This window comes from Diabrotica undecimpunctata, chromosome 11, assembly GCF_040954645.1.
Source record: "Diabrotica undecimpunctata isolate CICGRU chromosome 11, icDiaUnde3, whole genome shotgun sequence".
Classification (NCBI taxonomy): Eukaryota; Metazoa; Arthropoda; class Insecta; order Coleoptera; family Chrysomelidae; genus Diabrotica; species Diabrotica undecimpunctata.
This window is the reverse complement of record NC_092813.1, coordinates 2,860,154-2,866,153: the sequence shown is the minus strand read 5'-3', so window position 1 is coordinate 2,866,153 and position 6,000 is coordinate 2,860,154.

The window sequence follows — 6,000 nt, the reverse complement described above, 5'->3', positions numbered from 1 at the left end:
CATATTGGTTCAAATGACTTTATTTGTACTACTTAAAAAACAAGGCTTGTGCCCCAGATTTCTCACCCCCGTACTACCCGATATGTAGGGCACTGCAAAAAAAGTAATATAAATACCGATACGAAACTATGTGTACGAATGCCGTACTGTATGAAATTACAGAAAATGAGGTCAAAATTTTCCGCAAATCAAAGATTGTCCCTGCTACTGGTACCAATATTTTTGTACGGCATTAGGTCACCGGTCATTATTTGTGTATTACCTACATAAGTTATAAATGCCGTACAAAATACCAATAAAAGTTGACGGCATAATTTCCAAAGTTGTTATTACCTATTGTAATATGGATTTATATGTGATTCGTGCTACGACCTTCATGCAATGACCGACCCATTAAAAATATCCCATGAGCTTGTAGACTATTTAGTTTACAAATAAGATTAAGTTTAATTTTAAGATTTTAATAAAATGTTTAACCAAATTACCCCCCCCCTAGTGTAGCCATCTGTAGCAATACAAATTGAAGGCATAATTTCTGAAGTATTATTACATATTGTAGTATTGATTTATACAATGATGAGTGTCTTAGCACCGGGCTTTTTAACATAAGAGATAGAAAACACAGTTATTTTGTGAAATAAAAAGAGGTGAAACTCGTAGAGGTGAGAAATAATCGATAGAAACCTATAATTTACATTACATTACATTACCACTACCTATCGATAGTCTCACACCTTTAGACGTTAGCTTCGAGTTAAATTACCTCGGTCATAATTATTATGTGTAACGTCGTATTTATGACGTATTTCCATTTTTTTAATTTCGCATAAAGTAAAAACTGATTGACCACAATTGTAACGATGAGTCCAAGCCATCACCGTTAAACCAGCGTGCGCGCGAACCGACCCATGAAGTAGGAATGTATCGACAGTAGAAAGGGCAAAACTAATTACCAAGCTCCGCTATATAAACCGCAACATTTCCTCATAGAGAGAGAATCGACAGGTGTTGACTGAAGGTTCTCTTCTTCCCTGCCCCGGCTTGTGGACGTGTTGAGTTCACAAGTTGTTCCGTCCCATACCGCCATTACCCGAAGAGCGTGTTGAGCTCTTCACTACCCGTACTCTGAAGCAGTCATGTTGAGACTGTAGAGGAGTGTCCTATTAACCCGAATCACTTAAGGGACGTGTTGAGTTCCTTTCCTTTCTTTGTACCTATCGTCCGCTGTTATTAAATCGATACAACGTTCCCGTAAAATTTCAAATATACACTCGCTTGCCGATAAGACTAATTTCATATGATAAGGTCAAACTTAATTTGGATAAATAGGCCAGGTACTGAGAAGACTAAACCAAATTGTAAATATGTACATCAGATTTTTGTCAATTTAATTAAAGGAAGACAATAAAGTTTTATTTTTATTTTGAACTCTGTCTCTGACTGTCTAAAAACTACCCGGATAGTGACTCCCACGAGAGGACATCACAAATGGCGCCCGAGCAGAAAAATACGTTTTAAACAATAATACCGACCGAATTCCGAATTTTATTTTCATGAGACAGTACTACATTTCAAATTTTAATCAACTACAGGGTGATTCACAGTTCAAAAATGACAGACGCTCCGGAAACGTCGAAGGTTAGTTGGGTGTACCTATTAAAGAAAGACGAACTTATAGCCGAATTAACCAACAGAGAAAAGCCGGCGGAAGGGAATTTCAGCGAGCTAAGAGCGAGATTAGTTGCGATCATCAAGGCACTAACTCAAAAAGGCCAAAACCCAGAGGAAATAGAAGAAAACCAGATGGAAGACAGACAAAGAAAGATGGAAATAGTACGCAAATGGGGGTTACACTTTGACGGTTCAAGAGACCCAATAGAATTCATAAAACGGTTGAAAGAACTCCAGACAGCTTACCAGAAGATCCAGAAGATGATTTACAACTTAAGCTGCACCAATTTAATATAATCGCCAGAAAAATGTTAATTTACCCAAAAAAGACAAAATGCATGCTTACAACAGCAAATTTACTAAGATGTAAATTGGAGCTGGAAGGTAAGATAATAGGAGAAGTGATGGAGTTTAAATATCTAGGCATCACATTATCTAGCTACGGAAAGCTCGAAACTGAAAAGGAAGTTCAAGTGAATAGAGCAAACAGTGCCGCATGCTGCCTGAATGAAACAATATGAAGAAATAAAAATATCGGAAAAGAAATGAACGACAAAATTTACAAAACAGTCATCAGACCAATAATGGCATACGCAGCAGAAACAAGACATGACACAGAGAGGACAAAGAGGATGTTAGAAACAGAAGAGATGAAAACACTTAGAAACATTAATGGCAAAACACTATGTGATAGAGCTAAGATAAGATATAGAGTACAGAGATACAATGTATATGCAAGGTGAGGTACATCAGACAAAGTAAGAACTGTGTAAGAAATAGAAGAGTAGAATGGAACGATCATACAAGCCGAATGACAACAAATAGAGTAGTAAATACGGCAAGAGACGGTTCCCCAATAAGAAGACAATCAGTTGGAAGACCACGAAATCGATGAGATCAGTAGGAAGACCACGAAAACAATGAAACGGCAACTTACTGGAGGTACATTGAAAAACAGACAAGTTAGGACAAACCATTTAGGTATATAATAAGGCACTTAAGACGCTTATAGGACAATTTCATTTTGTACATACATAGATAATATGTTTACGAATGCCGTGAGCCAATAAAGTCATTTTACCAAATTTTGCAGATAGGACTTTTCATGTTAGGACCGCAGAATAACATACTAAAAAACATTAAAATAAAGATTTTTTGGTACATTTGTCTTGTATAATTAACTTCAAGTTACATCTCTTCTTAGTTTCAATAGTTTTACTTTACCACACTACCGTGGTAAGTATGGAATAGTGATAAAGTATGATAATGCCTAAGAATACATACTAAATTAACATTTAATAATTGATTCTAAGTAAATTAGTAAATTTTTATTTTGAAAACATACAACTGCTGTTAAATGATAAACAAATTAGTATAACACAATAGTAAGGCCTAGAGTATGGTAATAATTAGAAATTTTAAATACTACACAATAAGTTTTTTCACATGCTTCTAAATTTATTTATTATCTTCATTCAATGAATGTACAATGGGAAATGATACCCACTGATTATCATCTAACTGAAGGACAATACATTTTACAATTACGTTTTCATTTAGTGGCCAAATAGTTAAATTTTCAGATAAATCAGAAACTAGGTATATATTTAAACGCTCTGAAGAAAAAGGGTAATTATACCAGGCAGACTTTGATTTAAATACTCTTGTTATAATCTGTACCAATTTCTGGTTATCACAAACTATGTTTTGAATCTGCATTATATCTGAATTATACATAATGTAACAATCTGCATTGGAATGAGAAATTATTGACAATGTTATCTCACTGAAAATTACCTGTTTATATTGTACAGAAAAAAGGTGTTTAGAAAGTAAAGGGCCACTACAATGTTTCATTTTAAGTTGTGTTTTTTTTATTTCATTCGGCTCTAAGCACACTGTATGCATATAGTCAATAGGAAACTTGGATACCAATCCAATTGAAAGTTTCACCAAAGGTGAAATACCTGTATGATGATCATCATCTGTCTGTCGCAAAAAACTATCATCAGTACGTTTTTGACTTGTAACAGACTTGAGAACTATTCGACCGTCAATATAGTCTCCTACTTCGATGCATTTTTCACAAGAAGAATATCCATTATGGGACTTAATACATTTTAGAAATGAACGTGCTGGTGCATCGCAAATAAATGCAAACACTTTAATTTCATACAATTTGCCTTTAAAGCAAAATGTATTATCAATTAAATGTTTTAATTCAGATATAAAATCATCAAGAAAAAGATTCAAAGGCTGCGGTTTAGAAGATCCATAAAATATTCCAATAGAAAAAGGTTTACTATTAAAATTTTTTATTTGGCCTAAAATTGGCCATAGCTGACTATTGCAACTTTTATATAGAGGTAATCCATCGATATTAAAAGCTATTTCAATTACAGATTCAGTAAATTTTGGATTGCGTAACAAAAAATTTTCTAATGCTGTAGAAATTCCTAGGTGACAATAGTTTCCTTTATTCAAAGGGCGCATTAAAGTTTTGGTTGGAGTTTTGAGTAAGGTTCGACAATCTAGAGGTAGTTCAGGATGATACTTTAACAAAACATGCAGTAAGTATGTAACACTATTATGTGGTAGACTGCCTGACCTTATTACCCAATTTCTTAATTCCTGGCATATTCCTAATTTATTAGAATATTGGGAATTTTCTGGTACAAATTCAAATACAGTCGTGTCATGTTTACATGGAACTAGAGTATTTAATTGAAGAGTTTCATTTAGCAAACAATCATTTGAATTTAAAATATTAGGAGTGCCTAAAGAATTATGACTGGTTTCACAGCCAACACTTACATCTGTATTTAAATTATCAGTATCATTTTTTACATTAGCATTTTCATACTTTACCTTAGTTAGCAGTTTTTCACTATTTAAGTCCTTACAAATTATTTCCCTACGTTTCTTTAGCCTCCTATAAAATTGTCTTTTGCCTACAACAGCTTTATATGGCATCATCAGTTCTATTCAATTTGATCTGTTCCAACTTGTAGTGCTTAGGAGCCCGTTTTAACCAAGTTTTCATACAGTCTTCTATACTTCTGGTAGTTGAACCTGGTATGGCTAGTTTTACAGAATCTGTAAAAATTATTACATGAAATATATGTAATCACATACATTTATTTAGTCACCCTTACCAACGATCACTTTTTTAAGTATATTGTTGTTAAAGGCCTTTTTATTATTCCTTGATCCCAAAAAGCTCATATTTTTAGCTACTTTATAAGCCAAATAACATCTTAATGCTGACTTGGTAGCAGATACTACACTATTTTTATCTAATGTGCCCAGATACTTGCTCTAAAAATAAAATAGTTTAATAAATATAACAGTTGACATTATAAAAGTTTTACCAAGGATATACAATTGGCTTCATTTTCAGATAGAAAATTTTCCAAAATTTGTAAGTCTTCAAAAGTGTAAATTGGTAAAATTACAGGAACATTGGGCTTTAAAACGGAAGACTGTTCAATCAGTGGTCTATTTTTCAAAAGAGACAAGATTTCCTTATTTTGTTCAATTATCAGCGCTAAATGTGACACCAGCTTAGTCTGAAAACCTGTAAAAAGATAGATATATTGAGCAATCAATAAATGGCCATCTTCAACAATTAACCCTGAACTACCGAAGTGGACTAAAGTTTCATAATTACTTCAGCAAATACAAGGTTATATACTGCAAATAGTACCTAATTAACATCTACTTACTACTTTGAGACTCTGCATTGCTTTCAAGGTTTCTTTCAACATTTACTGAAGTGACTGGGGTATCACAAGACGTTCCTGTATTACACAATGTACCATAACTAATACACGAACTTGTGGAGCTTCTTGGGGTGTGTGAAGAGGTATCCTGAACAGCTGAAAACATAAAGCCTTTATAACTTATAACCATAAACAATATGTAACTATTTACCTTTACAAATTTTCGGTGGTCGTGGTAATGAATCCTCTTCAGATTCAGTGTCACTATAAATGAACCGGCGTGGTTTGATTCTCTGTCTTTTCTTCTCTGAATTTACCTCATCGACTTCTGACTGTAGATCTGATGTAACTTCAGCTACTTTTGCCTTGACCTGAGCTTCTTCAAAGCTATCTTCAGAATATTTTATAAAAATTAGCAGATCCCAACAGATAAATTAATTTGAAACAAGGTTTTTATTTTTTTTTTTTTCAAAATAATTATACTTGTATACATACCATAGTATCTAAAAATACGTTTCACCGTAAATAACTGCCAATCTTCTGTGCAACTATCCCCTTTCTTTACTGCTTTATCGTAAAGCGCTTGAGTTTTATAAGGAGGCCAATA